The sequence below is a fragment of the Arvicanthis niloticus genome, unplaced genomic scaffold, assembly GCF_011762505.2.
Source record: "Arvicanthis niloticus isolate mArvNil1 unplaced genomic scaffold, mArvNil1.pat.X pat_scaffold_1401_arrow_ctg1, whole genome shotgun sequence".
Lineage (NCBI taxonomy): Eukaryota > Metazoa > Chordata > Mammalia > Rodentia > Muridae > Arvicanthis > Arvicanthis niloticus.
The window spans coordinates 1-13567 of record NW_023045373.1 but is presented as its reverse complement, the minus strand read 5'-3'; the positions used below and the strand labels follow the sequence as shown (position 1 = coordinate 13567).

Below are 13567 nucleotides of genomic sequence, written 5' to 3'. Positions count from 1 at the left end.
AATTATGGCAGCTCACAACTGTCTATAACCGTGGACCTGTGGGATCTGATGCCCTCCTCTCATCTGTAGAAACACACTCAGACAAAACCCCCATATACATAAAACATTAACAAATAAACCTTTTCTAAAAATAAGAATGAATAACAGCAGACAGATAATATCATCAAAATGGGAATTCACACATCTAGAAGAAACCAACTGGAGAAGCTGAGGCAGTCAGCTGGAGTTCCAACTTGAGCTTTCTCTCCATGAATGAGCTTCTCATGGCTAAACTTCCAATTTCTTTTTCCCACTCTAATCGCTCTTGGAGGTGACTCACTTTCTAGTGGTTTTCAAGGACATAATGATTTTTATGTTTTATTTTTGGGCTGTTTTACTGTTCCCTTCCCTCCCTGCCACAGAGTCAGGGAACTTCATCCCAGACAAGGGACCTTGGAGGACCCTTTAGACCAACATGCTTGGGTCTGAGTTGGGAGGGAAGGACACCATTTCCAATGCCAGCTTCTTAGTAAGCTCAAACAGCACAAAGCAATTTACCAATGTACATTACACTAATGTGAATGCAACCCTGGTTCCATCTGTGGCAGTGACAGGCTGGACATGGTAGCGTATACTCATAATCTGAGTATTCAAAGTACTGCCTTCAGAAGGCAAAAGATCAGAAGTTCAATGTTGCCCTCAGCTATATTGCCATTAGAGCCCATGCCTTCAAAGTACCAGCCCCCAAGCTGCAATCAAAGCAGCACATATCCAACCCACTGTCGTTACACATATTAACTAAGCCAGACCTCCCCACTGTACTGCTTGATTCAGCATTAATAAAATGCTTGCCTGAAAAATGAGTGAGCTCGGCATCTCTCTCTCAAATCAAATCTTCCCCCTTTAAAAAAAAAAAAAAAAATCTATCAATAGTGAGTTGGAGGTCAGCCTCAGAGAAATTAAGACCCTGTTTTGAAACCTAAATAAAGGACCTAGAGGGATGGCCCCATTGTAAAAAAAGAAACAACAACAACAACAACAACAAAAACCTGGCTGCTTTAGAGAGGATGAAGTCTAGAATCCCAGCAATCCTACATGGTGGCCCATGTAACTAACTCCAGTTCTGGGGAATCTGGTGCCCTCTTCTGGCCTCCATGGGCACTGCATGCAGGAACATGGTACACAGATGCAGATACAGGCAAAACACATTCAAATTAAAAAAACAAATTTAAATAAATAGAGCTGAAGATATGACTTAATGGCTAGGAGCACGTATTGCTCTATTTAGAGTTCGGCTCCCAGCACCTACATCAGGTAGCTAGCCCCAACTGCAGCTGCAGGGTGATCCAACACCTCTGCACCTCTGACACTTACCAGCATCTGCATTCAGCCAATACAAACACACACATACAGAGAAATAATATATATATATATATATTAATCCTAGATAGTTTTCCTTCAAGTTAAGTGTCTTGTTTAAATCAATTTGGGGAAGAGATGGGAGGAGAAGAGGAAGGAAAAAGAGGGGAGGAGGGGTGAAAGGGGAGGGAAGAAAAGTAGGAAGAGAGGAGAAAATATGAAAATAAATCTCCTTGATTTGACAAGAGTTAACCAAAGGTAAAGATTTTCAAAGCTGATAGCACTAACTGGTCAAGCCAGAGTGGCAAGCAGTTTTATTGAAGACCTAGCCATGAGCCTTAAAAAAATCAAAGAAAGGTTTCCCCTCCTACAGGAAGTACTCAGTAGGCATTTTTAAGGTTAATAGGACATAAAAAGGAGGCCTAAAAGCTTATCAAATGGCCTGCCCATCAACTCTCCTCATGTCTCTACCCTGTGGCAACACATCTTTTTAACGGAGGCACGGCTGTCTTAATGAAGTGCAGAAAGAAAAAGTACATGGTAACTTTTATCAGAAGCCAGAACTAACCAAACATTTTCAAGAGCAGAGGACCGTCATCCTTGAAAAGGAATCTCCTAGAAACAAAATGTCTTGAAGAAAATTTCATGTGCCTTGGAAAATAAAGGTTACAATTTTTGTTCGACTCGTGCTTCTGATTAAGACAAAAAAGGTAACGTAGGCACTGACAGCAACCTTGACAGATTTACAAATAAAACATCTTCTGCACTTATGACCAGGCTTCTAGTCATAGAAGGGCCCCTCTCAGGCCCTCTGATTTCCCAAGTGCTTTATTCCAAGCTCTAAGGTCGGCTAAGTCCTGGTCTTGTGCTTTGGCTTTGGAATGTAAGGAGCTCTTTGAAGGCAATCAACGTACCACTTTTGATCAAGATGCATTCCTTTAACCTGATTCTACCTTAAACAAATGTTTGGAGTTAGGAGCCCGGGGTTGGGTTTCGCCTTTAGCGGAATCCAGGTAGCCTGAGGGCCCGCCGGCAGTAAGAACTACATCTCCCAGGGTGCTCCGGGAAGGGGAATGCCTGCCCCCATTGGCCAAGGGTGGGTGACGCTAAGTGTTTTGGCTCGACGGTCACATGTTTCCTTTGTTGTGAGCAGTGGCAGAAACTGGTGGTAGCTCGAGGAGCCGCCGGCGCAGCAGGAACGGCGGGGGTCGCCGCTCGTGCCGCTTCCAGCCTGCGCCGAGAGGTACCAGGGTGGCCGCTTCAGGCGGCTCGCGGCCGGGACGCTGATCCCCAGCACCGGCGGGAGGGAGGCGAGGGGCCCGGGCTGCTAGAAGCCCGATGCGGCCTCGGGCGTGGGGACCCGGCAGGGAAGAGTCCCGCGGCAGCGATGCACTCCGGACGGAAGCGTCCGGAGTGCTCTGGCCTCGGACCTGGCGTTTCTGTGGGGTGACCGTGGGTACTGTCGCGGAGCACCGATAAGGATCGGAGTGCTGGGGCCACAGCAGCCTGCAGCACGGTTGCGAAACTTACGGGGCGTGGTCACCTGACCGTTAGTCGCCCCCGCTGAGCCTTTGTTTACCCGGAGCCCGGCCTCAGGCTGTCCCGGGGGAGCCCCCACCCCGCTGCCCGCTTCCTTCTCCGCCGGCCTCTGCTTCTTAATTTAGTTCCCAATGTTCCCGCCCCCACGTCCCGGACACCCGAGGCTAAGATCTTTCGGGCGGCCAGGATTGGGCGCTGCAGGCGGGCCGGGCCGGCGAGTTCCGAGTTTTTATTGGCGGGGGATGGTAGGTGGGTGGCCCGTGTTAGGCAGTTCCGCCCTCGCCTGAAGGTGACCTGGAGGACGCGGGCACCGGGGGGAAGGGAGGGGGGGAGGGGGGGATGGGTAGGGAGGGGGCGTGACCCGCGTACCCCCGGGGCTAACCTGGAGCAGCTTGGCTTCAGTCGTGCAGCGGCGGGACAGCGCGCAGAAGTGAGCTTGCCCTTGCCTGCTCTGTCCAGCCTTAGGTAGTAAAGGGAAGCCTCAATGGCAGCTCTAGCGGATTTTAATCATAAGTCAGGTTTTTTTCTGTTAGTGTGCTCAGCTGACACCTGTCACAACCACCAGGTGGCTGATAAGCTTTAGTGTTTTGTTTTTTCCTTATTGGGATTTAATATTTAACCCTTGCCACTTAAGATTTAAACGATGGCTTTTACCTTAAAAAAAAAAAAAAGATAATTTGAGGTTATTCACCTAAAAGTTTTTTTGTTTTGGGATTTTTGAATGAGCTTTCTTAGCTTTCCCTTTGGGGGGATTTCCAGCGCACACACTTTTGTGTATTAATCTTGCAGGTAATTCAGAAGTTTCTGAGAAGTGAGTTGAAGGTGTGTTTGGAGACCTGCACATTATTAAGATCACCAAAAGCCCAGTCATTTCCAGCCAGAGGATATTAAAGGTGGTTTTCCGAAGCTCTTAAACTTACAGTGCAGTTAGGTTTTGTCATTTTATCGCAAAAGAGTTGAGCTTCTTCAGTGAAGCAAGAATTACTGGTGCACAGCCTTAATATACTTTTAAAAAATTTATTCTGTGTGGGTGTTTCACCAGCATGTGTGCACCACTTGCGTTCCGTGCCAAAGAAGGCCAGAAGAAGATGTCCTGAACTGGAGTTCTAGATGGCTCAGGTTGTCGGCTGGCTTGTGGGTGCTGGAAACCAAACCTGGGTCCTCTGCAAGAGCACTGCTAAACTCCAGCCCCTCTTCATATTAAAAATTCAAGTACTGGTGATTATATTAGAATAAGAAGCTGTCTGATAAGAACACAGACACTAGTATACTAAGGTTATTTAGTAGACCTTAATATATACAAATGCAATCCACTGTACTTTAATAAAAACTACCATTTGATAAATTGAGTTTCTTTAAACAAAGCATGTGACTTAGTCTCTAAACAGGAAGAAGAAAACAATATTCTAAGAGCTATCAGTTATATCTTAAACTTTCCTGGCTTTTGTCCAGATTGCTAAAACCTTAATGCTTTTTTCAGTGTGCTTTTTTAACTTCCTTGTTTTCCTGCCATTTCATTAAGAGTCAGAGGTCAAGCCTTTGGAAAATAAATACTTAGCAAACATGTTGCAGCATTTATTCTTATATGTACTTTACTCTTAACTGGAACATTCAGGACAGCTCTTTTATCAAATATGTGGGTGTGGACTCTGTAATGAAAAATGCCAATAAAGTGTCCTCACAAGCATTTATACAAAAAAAAAAAAAAAAAGATTTCATTTCTGTTAAGACTGCAACAATGATACAAGACAGCTGGGTGTTTGTAACATTTCTGTTCTTCATGCTGTAAATACTCCCATAAGCTCAACAAGGTGAATCCCCTGTGGCTAGTTCCAGTTATTTGGGAGATTGAGGCAAGAGATCAGTAGATCCAGGAGTTCAGCCTGGGGAACATGGGCTTGGGGGTTGGGGGCCAACAAAAGAAAAGCTATTATCTTGAAGAGTTGTAACTCTTCCAGCACCCCCTTCCCCAAACACACATACTCTCCTGTGATACTGAGGACTGAACCAAGGGCCCTCTCACACATGCTAGTCACTGAATTCTCCTTAGTAGACTGATCTTAGATGATCTAAAACATTCTAAACCAAATAGAAAATAAAGAGAATGAAAACCTTCTTAAGGGTGGAGTTCATGTGTATAACTCCAGAGGGGTGGGATGGGAGGAAGACCTTGTCTCAAACCGAAGTGATTAGGTTGTTGGAGTTTCTAAAGTTATTTCTGAATACTTGGTGCAATACTTCGTTAAATAAAAATCATTGACTTCTGAGTGTTCTAAAAGGCCATTTAGAATCCCAGGTCATGGAGCATTTTTATTGACAACCATAGCTGGTTTAGTTGTAAAAAGCCAAAACTAATTTTGGTAGCAGAAAAAGTAACCGTCAAAATTCTGTTTCTCCCTCTCATTTACAGCAAGAACTTGTTTTGTAGTCCTGGCTGACCTGGTATTTGCTAAATAAATTAGAATAGCCTATAATTCACAATGATCCTCCCTCCTCAGCTTCTGGACTGCTGAGGTTACAAGTGTTCAATCTCTCCTTTTGCTAGGACTTTCATTTTTAAATAATGCAGTAAGTATATTTGTGGGGGAGGGGACCTGAAGTCAGTCAAAGCCTTTTCAGGCAATAAAAATGCCTGAAATTAATATATTTTTGTAAATTTTATATTTTATGTAAGTTTCCTATTTTATATAACTGTACACTGTATATGCATTTGTAAAAGCCTGCTTAGTTTAGCATAGTACTTTTGTAAAAGACTTAGTCCATTGGAAGCATTTGTTAGCATTCTTTTACATTATCATTAGATCTTTAAGGATACGTATTTTAGTTACCCTTTCTTGGTGTTGCTTTATCCATGGTTCAGTTTGATAAAAGGTAATGTGGAACATGATGGCACGGATGCTTGGCACATTGTTAAGTGCTGTAATAGTAGCATGTCAATTGTTTCTTGTGTTGTCATCTTTGGAAGGCCTTAGTTGATCTATACTATATGTTTGTAATCTTCTTTGTAGAGGATTCTTTTAAAGGAAAAGGGAGCTTTTAGTGTTGCCACGCTGTAAATCACACGTTTTAGCTCTTCCAGACTTTGTATTTTGACCACCCCTGTCCCTGGCTCTGTATCTGTTCAGGTCCTCGGGGTCACCCAGCCAGTCATTCTGGTACCTCTAATCCCACAGGCAAGCACATTTCCCTATGTTAACAGGCTAGCCTGATTTACACCACGTTATCCTGATTCCAAGCTAACCAGGGCTACTTAGAGAAACCCTGTCTCAAACAGAAACCAAATATCACTTTAAAAAAAAAGGAAAAAGCATGAATATTACTTAAAAGTCTGCAGAAAATGATGGATGGGTTGTTTTCTACTTCTAATGGTTTAATTCCACACCAAATGAATTATAAGAAGCTCTATTCCAATTCGTGCTTGAGATTTTTGCTAGAGAAATGCTGAGAATTCGGATCCATTTCAGTGTTACTCTTAGAGTTCTTGTTTGATTCTAATCTTGGCCAACCCTACAGTGTCTAAAATCAAATTTGGATCTAGCATTTGCTACCCTGGTGTCAGACTGTAGTGGTACTACTCCCTTTCATTGGCTTTGGGCCTTACTAACTATTGGTAAAGAATACTTACAGGTAGGACTAACCTTCACCTGACTTACCAAGATCCAATATTCTTCATCAAGTGTACACTAAATTAGACTGCCTAATGAAAGTACGGAAATACACAAGATAGTTAGTATTCATGTCCTAATCATAGCTTACTCTGGGTGTAAAGATGTGATTGTTGGTGTTTGGGGGTTGTTTTGTTTTAAGTTGATTATTCATATTTGTTTTTAATATGGACTTTTGAATCTGCGTAAACTTAAGAATGTACAAGCTCTCTTTATGGACAACTGGATCAGAAACCAAACCCAACCACTTACAGTTAAATATAATTGCTATACTATGTACTACTATATATCCTGGTATGTAGTTTTATTTTAAACATTCTTCTTCATCTCCTACACACAAAGACACACACATACAAACATACATACACACACATGCATGCCTGACACACACAGATACACACAATAGCTCACAGAGAGATTGTGCTGAGTTAGTTGTTGTGTAGACATTGTAAGGTTCAGTAAAGCAGAATTATGTATTAAAATTATTTGATACGCTTGGAAGTTCTATATAAAAGTATATAATAAAAGCTTAAATTAAAAATAGGTGATTTTTTTTTAACTCGAGATTTTCTCAAATTGATTCCATCGTTACATGTAGTACATAGTGAGTAAACTGTTCTTTCGTCATGTTTTGGTTTTGATATCAACTTTGAATCTGCCTAAATTTAAGACATCAACTCTTAGAGTAACTTAATTTTATCAAACTTGAGTGCAATGTAAGTTTGTAGGCATTCTTCAAATATTCAAAGTGTAATTATCCCAGGATATACTTTTCTTCATCTTACCATCAAATTTACTGTTTTCATGAGTAGTAAAAGAAATTTGAATATAATTGAATTTAAAATTATTAATTTGCTTTAAGAAAGTTACTTTTAATGATCTGTATGAAAGTGAGCTTTCAGTAAGAAATTGTAATTTACTAAGATCTGTTTTCAGCATATTACTAATGAACTTGAGCTGATAACATCTGCCTTATATGTTACTGTTCTCTATTTTAGGTGTGAAAATTTAAATAACACAATTTTGCCTGGGGCTTTGGTCAAACAAATGCTGAGAAGGTATATTTATATTATTGGCTATTTAAACATTGCTACTAGTTTAAACTATTCCTTTAACATGGGATCACTTAGTGCTAGTCAGAATAGTGAATAACAGTGACCAGTTTTATCGTAAGACAGTGGGACTGAGCATGGCAAGGCACACTTGTAACCCCAGCTCTCAGGAGATGCGGTAGCATTTTTAACTATTACTAGTTTATTTGTTTAAAAAAAATAGATAAGTAAAACTTTATTTATAAAAATGGGAAAACAATGGCTGATTAGTTATATATGGAAGACTAAAAGGTAAACATTGAAAGCATACCACACTGTAAGATGACTCTGCAAGTCATTTACCCTGTGATAAGTGGTAAGAGTTTGTATTTGGTTCTGTTGTGGAAGGCTGGTTAATAGTGATCTTAGAAAGCTCAGAGATAGCAAGGGGTTTTTTGTTCTGTTTTGGTTTTTGTTATTTTTGTTTTGTTTTGAGACAAGGTTTTCATGTGGGCATGGCTGTCTTGGAACTCACTCTGTAGACCAGGCTGGCCTCAAACTCAGAGATCCACCTGCCTCTGCCTCCCAAGTGCTGGGATTAAAGGTGATTGCCACCACTGCCCAGCAAGAAAGCAAGTTTTAATTAACCTCTATGTCCCCAAATTTACCTAATACACTATACATTGCCCTAGCTACAGAAAGCAGGCCCATGTTTTCCTATAGATGTCAAGGAAATGCAAATGTGTGTGGAGCCCTCAAGGACTAGTAGGTGAAGGGTTGTTTATTTCTTAAGGTGGTAATTTTGTTGTCTTTGTTGGCTGGTTGGTTGGTTTGATTTGTTTTGAGTTTCTAGACAGTATATCTCTGTAAATCAGGCTGGCCTCAGACCTACAGCTGTCTTTGCCTCTGCCTCATCAGGGCTAAGATTTCAGGCATACATTGCCATGCCCAGCTTAAAGAGGTTCTTGTTGTCAACACCAGTAGTTATGTCACTAATCAAGGTCCTAATTGTTTATGTAGATTTTCTGAGCCTGAAGTACAGAAATGATGATAATGAACTAAATGAACTGATACAAAGAATACGTCCTTGATTTTCTGGATGCTTGATTTGGGGAAATGGACTTTTAACTAATTTCCATTATTTTGAATCTAGTCTAGTTAAAGATTCAAATATGAATTCCTTTCCATGTCATAACTATTTCTGTGTGTATGTTTGTTTTGAGACAGGGTCTCATGTATCCCAAGCTAGTATAGAACTCACTGTCTAGCTGAGGATGACCTTGAACTTGAGATGCTCCTGCCTGCCAAGGACCAGTCTCAGCTTGGTTGGGGGTTCCTGAAAAGGGGGTCTTTGGGAGCAGCAAAAAGGGACAACTTGAAGTCAATGGAGGGTACAACCTGGCAGTTCTGTGTTCTGCTTGAGCTGGCTCTTCACACAGCTCACCTATTCATACCAAAGCCCAGTCTTTTATTACATATTGTTTTACCCAGGATCTCTTTTGATTATCCCACAAATCAGCATTTTATGACCTTAGCCCCTTGATTCTTAGAAAAAGACAGCAAGTACATTTTTTAACATAGCAAATGTATTCAGAGATCTGCCTGCCTTTGTTTGTAAGCACAGACAATAAACTAGCAGGGTAAGATCCAGCTCTGAGATTACCATCCCCATCACCCCTAGAACTAAATTCGCTCTGTCCCAGGCTAATCTTGAACTCAAGAATCTACCCGTCTTTGTAAGCACAGACAGTAAGCTACCTCGATGGGATCCAGCTCTGAGATCACTATTCCCACCTAGGCTGGACCTAAATTCCAACTGTCCCAGGCTGACTCAGAAATCTGCCTTTGTATCTTTCTGATAAGCTGGCTCTGGCTCATTAGTGCAGCTGCCTTTGTTTTTTTAGGTCATGAAGTTCTTCATACAATTAATAGTGCATCCTTATATTTGGCATAGTTGAGAAATTATACATTCTTAAACTCATGCTTTCAGAGGAGGTGTTTATTACTTCTATTTTTGTGCTGGTTAGTGTTTTGTTTGGGGTTGTTTTGTTGTGTTTGCTTTTCAACTTGACACAAGCAAGAGTTATTTGGAGAAGAGGAACGTCAACTGAGAAAATGCCCCCATTGAGATTTGCTTGTAGTTAAGTCTGCAGGACAATTTTTTGATGATTGACATAGGTGGGCCCAGACCACATGGGGGCAGCACCATCACCTGGTCCTGGGCTGCATAAGAATGCAGCTGGGCATGACATGGGATACAGCCAATAAACAGTACTTCATGCCCTCTTCTCAGTTTCTGCCTCAAGTTCCTGCCACAGGGATAGAGTGTAACCATGAGAGTTTCGAGCGGAAAGAAAACTTTTCCTCCTCAACTTGCCTTTGGTCATGGTGTTTGTCATAATGATAGTAACCTAGCCAATACAGTTTTCTCCAAACTCCCATTATAAATAGGTAGTACTGAGTTACAATAGTAAATGTGCTTGTTATTTAGGCCTTGCTGAGAACACCTCAAGAGTTCAAGGCCATCTTTAGCTATAAAGATTGTCTTTTTAGTGAGATCAAGACTAGTCTGATCTACATAGAGAACTTCAGCAGGCCAGCCAAGGAATACATACAGATACATTAGGATATTGCAAAGTAACTCTCTGTGTTCTAATCGTGCAAATGCAAATTTTCTATCAGTTTTTGTTAAAATGAGATAAGTAACTCTCGTGTTCTAATCGTGCAAATGCAAATTTCTATCAGTTTTTTGTTAGAAATGAGATAGCTATATTGTAGAACATAATAATCATGTGACTTATATCTACAAAAAAAGTGAAATTGTCTAAATATTTTTTGTTTTGTTTTTTAGTTACATAAGAAGATCCTTAGGAACCATTTCTCAACAATTATATAGTCAACTGATGTAACAATGGTACTAATATTGGGTCGCAGATTAAACAGAGAGGATCTTGGGTGGCGCGATTCCCCAGCAACTAAGCGTAAAGTTTTTGAAATGGACCCCAAATCTCTGGACAGGTCATGAGTATTTTGACTTCTCTTCAGGATCATCCCATGCTGAAAACATCCTCCAGATATTTAATGAGTTCCGAGACAGCCGGTTATTCACAGATGTTATTATCTGTGTGGAAGGGAGGAGAGTTCCCGTGCCATCGAGCAGTCCTCTCAGCCTGTAGCAGCTACTTCAGAGCCATGTTCTGTAATGACCACAGGGAGAGCCGAGAAATGCTGGTTGAGATCAACGGCATTTTAGCCGAGGCTATGGAATGTTTTTTGCAGTATGTATATACTGGGGAAGGTGAAGATCACAACAGAGAATGTCCAGTATCTCTTTGAAACCTCCAGCCTCTTTCCAGATTAGTGTTCTCCGTGATGCTTGCGCCAAGTTCTTAGAGGAACAGCTTGATCCTTGCAACTGCTTAGGAATCCAGCGCTTCGCCGACACCCACTCACTCAAAACACTCTTCACAAAGTGCAAGACCTTTGCGTTACAGACTTTTGAGATGTGTCCCAGCATGAAGAGTTTCTCGAGCTTGACAAGGATGAACTTATTGACTACATCTGCAGTGATGAACTTGTTATTGGTAAAGAAGAGATGGGTTTTTGAGGCTGTCATGCGCTTGGGTCTACCGAGCCGTTGATCTGCGAAGACCACTGCTACATGAGCTCCTGACACACGTGAGGCTTCCTCTTCTGCATCCCAACTACTTTGTTCAGACAGTTGAGGTGGACCAGTTGATTCAGAATTCCCCTGAGTGTTATCAGTTGCTGCACGAAGCAAGACGGTACCACATACTTGGCAATGAAATGATGTCCCAAGGACTAGGCCACGCAGGTGAGAAGGTGCTTTACAACTGTAGCTCATACAGTCGTTGTAACTGTATATTTTAAACTCCTGAACTGAATCTCAGTGTACTCATTTGAATGTATAGCTTATATGAGACATACACAGTTGAAAGGTTTATTTGGTGGTTTAGGGATGTAGTTTAGTTTGTAGAGGACTTACCTACATAAACTGGGCGTGGTCATACATACCTGTGATCTTAGCACACAGAGACAGGTGGATGATGTTAAAGGTTATCTTCAGCTACTATGTAGATGTTACATTTCCAGTCTGTGCTTAATGTCAGTCTCAACTTTCAGGGACTTTTTTAGTGTTCTACCTCCCAGGTGCTAGCATTACTGACATGTGACCATGCCTCACTCACATCTTTTGCTTGAATTTGAAAATTACACCCACATTAAAGAACAGTTAAGCTTATGTTTGGGGAGAACTGTGATTATTGGTATTGTGTGTGTGTGTGTGTGTGTGTGTGTGTGTGTGTGTGTGTGTGTGTGCTTTAATGAAAGCATAGATGTATTTGGTGGTGTTATATCTGTGTGGGTGCTCACTCCACAGCATGTGTGTGAAAGTCTGAAGACAGCTTTGTAGAGTCAGTTTTCTCCTCCACCTTTACCTGAGTTCTGGGGAGACAGTGGTCCCCGAGCTTATATGAGCACGTTACCCACTGAGCCATCGAGCCAGCCCTGGATTTACTTTTCCACAAACGTTTTTTTTTTTTTTAGTTTATGTGTATGGTTGTTTGTTTGCCTGCATGTAAGTCTGTGTACCATATACATGCAATACCCATAGAACCTGAAAAGGGCATTGAATCCTTTAGAGTTAAAGACAGTTGTTAGTCCCAGTGTGAGTGCTGGGAGTTGAACCCAGGTCCTCTGGAAGAGCAGCCAGTGTTCCTAACCAATGAACCATCTCATTAGCCCCCTTATTTACCTTTTCTGTGTATGAATGTTTTGCCTGCACGTCTGTAAGTGCACTGTGTACATGCCTGGTGTGTGTGAAGGACACAGACTCACTGTTTACTGATTATGGTGAAGTACATGACACAGAATTTACCATTACCCCATTTCAGCAGCACAGTCACCATTGTTAGATATAATTGGATGCCGTGGAGCCAGGGTTTACTTTCCTATACTACTTTTCCTGTGCATTTAATGTAGGTTATCAAAATCATGCCCTTGACTTTGATTTTGAGTGTCTTTGTTTAGAACATACTTAAGATTCATCATGTAAGTTAGTTCTTTAAATCTATACTAGTTTAACTATAGCAAGATTTAATCTCTTTTGTATATGAAATAAGGACGACAGTGTTGTCTTCACAGTTTCCAATGAAACTATTAAATGCAACACTTTTTCCTCTGTGTGTGTGTGTGTGGTGTGTGGTGTGTGTGTGTGTGTCTGTGTGTGTGTGGCTGTGAGGGCAGAGGACAGCTTGTGAGAGTCAGTTCTCCTACCGTGTGAGTCCTAGGAATTAAACTAAGGTCAAATTTGGCAGCAGGTGCCTCTTGTCCAGTGTGTCATCTCCACGTCCTGCCCTGTGTGTCCCTCTTAAAGCTGATGCTTAATCTACATTAAGCCTCTTTAAAAAAAAAGATTTTCAGGGTTTTTTTTTTTTTTTAGAAATTATGTACAGTATTGGGTAATTACTCCATGACATTTTACTAACCTACGTACCTTCCTTCCTTCCTTTCTTAAGACAGGGTCTCACTATGTAGCCTTGGCTGGCCTGGAACTGATAGATAGTACTGGGATTAAAGGCATGCGCTACCGTGCCTAACATTTTTTTTTTTTTTTTTTTTTTTTTGGGTAAGATTTATTTATTTATTTCATGTATGTGAGTACACTGTTGCTGTCTTCAGACACACCAGAAGAGGGCGTCAGATCCACGTCCTGTGTGTCCCTCATTACAGATGGTTGTGAGCCACCATGTGGTTGCTGGGAATGAACTCAGGACCTCTGCAGCCAGTATTCTTAACCTCTGAGCCACCTCTCCAGCCCCCCTTGCTCCCTTTTTTATAAGGTAGACGAAGTTAGTTAAGTAATTGTAGGGCTTTTTCAGTGTCGCTCTGTTTGTGGTGCTAAAGATCAAATCCAAGGCCCTCTGTGTACTATGCAAGTACCCTAACACTGAGCTCCATCCTATTAAAAGAAAA

General features: G+C 41.5%; 1 pseudogene across 1 annotated transcript; it reads left to right on the top strand.

Moving 5' to 3' along the window:
- Positions 1 to 2452: 2452 nt before the first annotated feature.
- Positions 2453 to 11513, top strand: LOC117701597 (kelch-like protein 24 pseudogene; annotated as a pseudogene). The gene is made up of 3 exons (XR_013108327.1): positions 2453 to 2581; positions 7541 to 7600; positions 10425 to 11513. The product of XR_013108327.1 is annotated as a kelch-like protein 24 pseudogene (transcript).
- The last annotated feature ends 2054 nt before the right edge of the window (positions 11514 to 13567 follow it).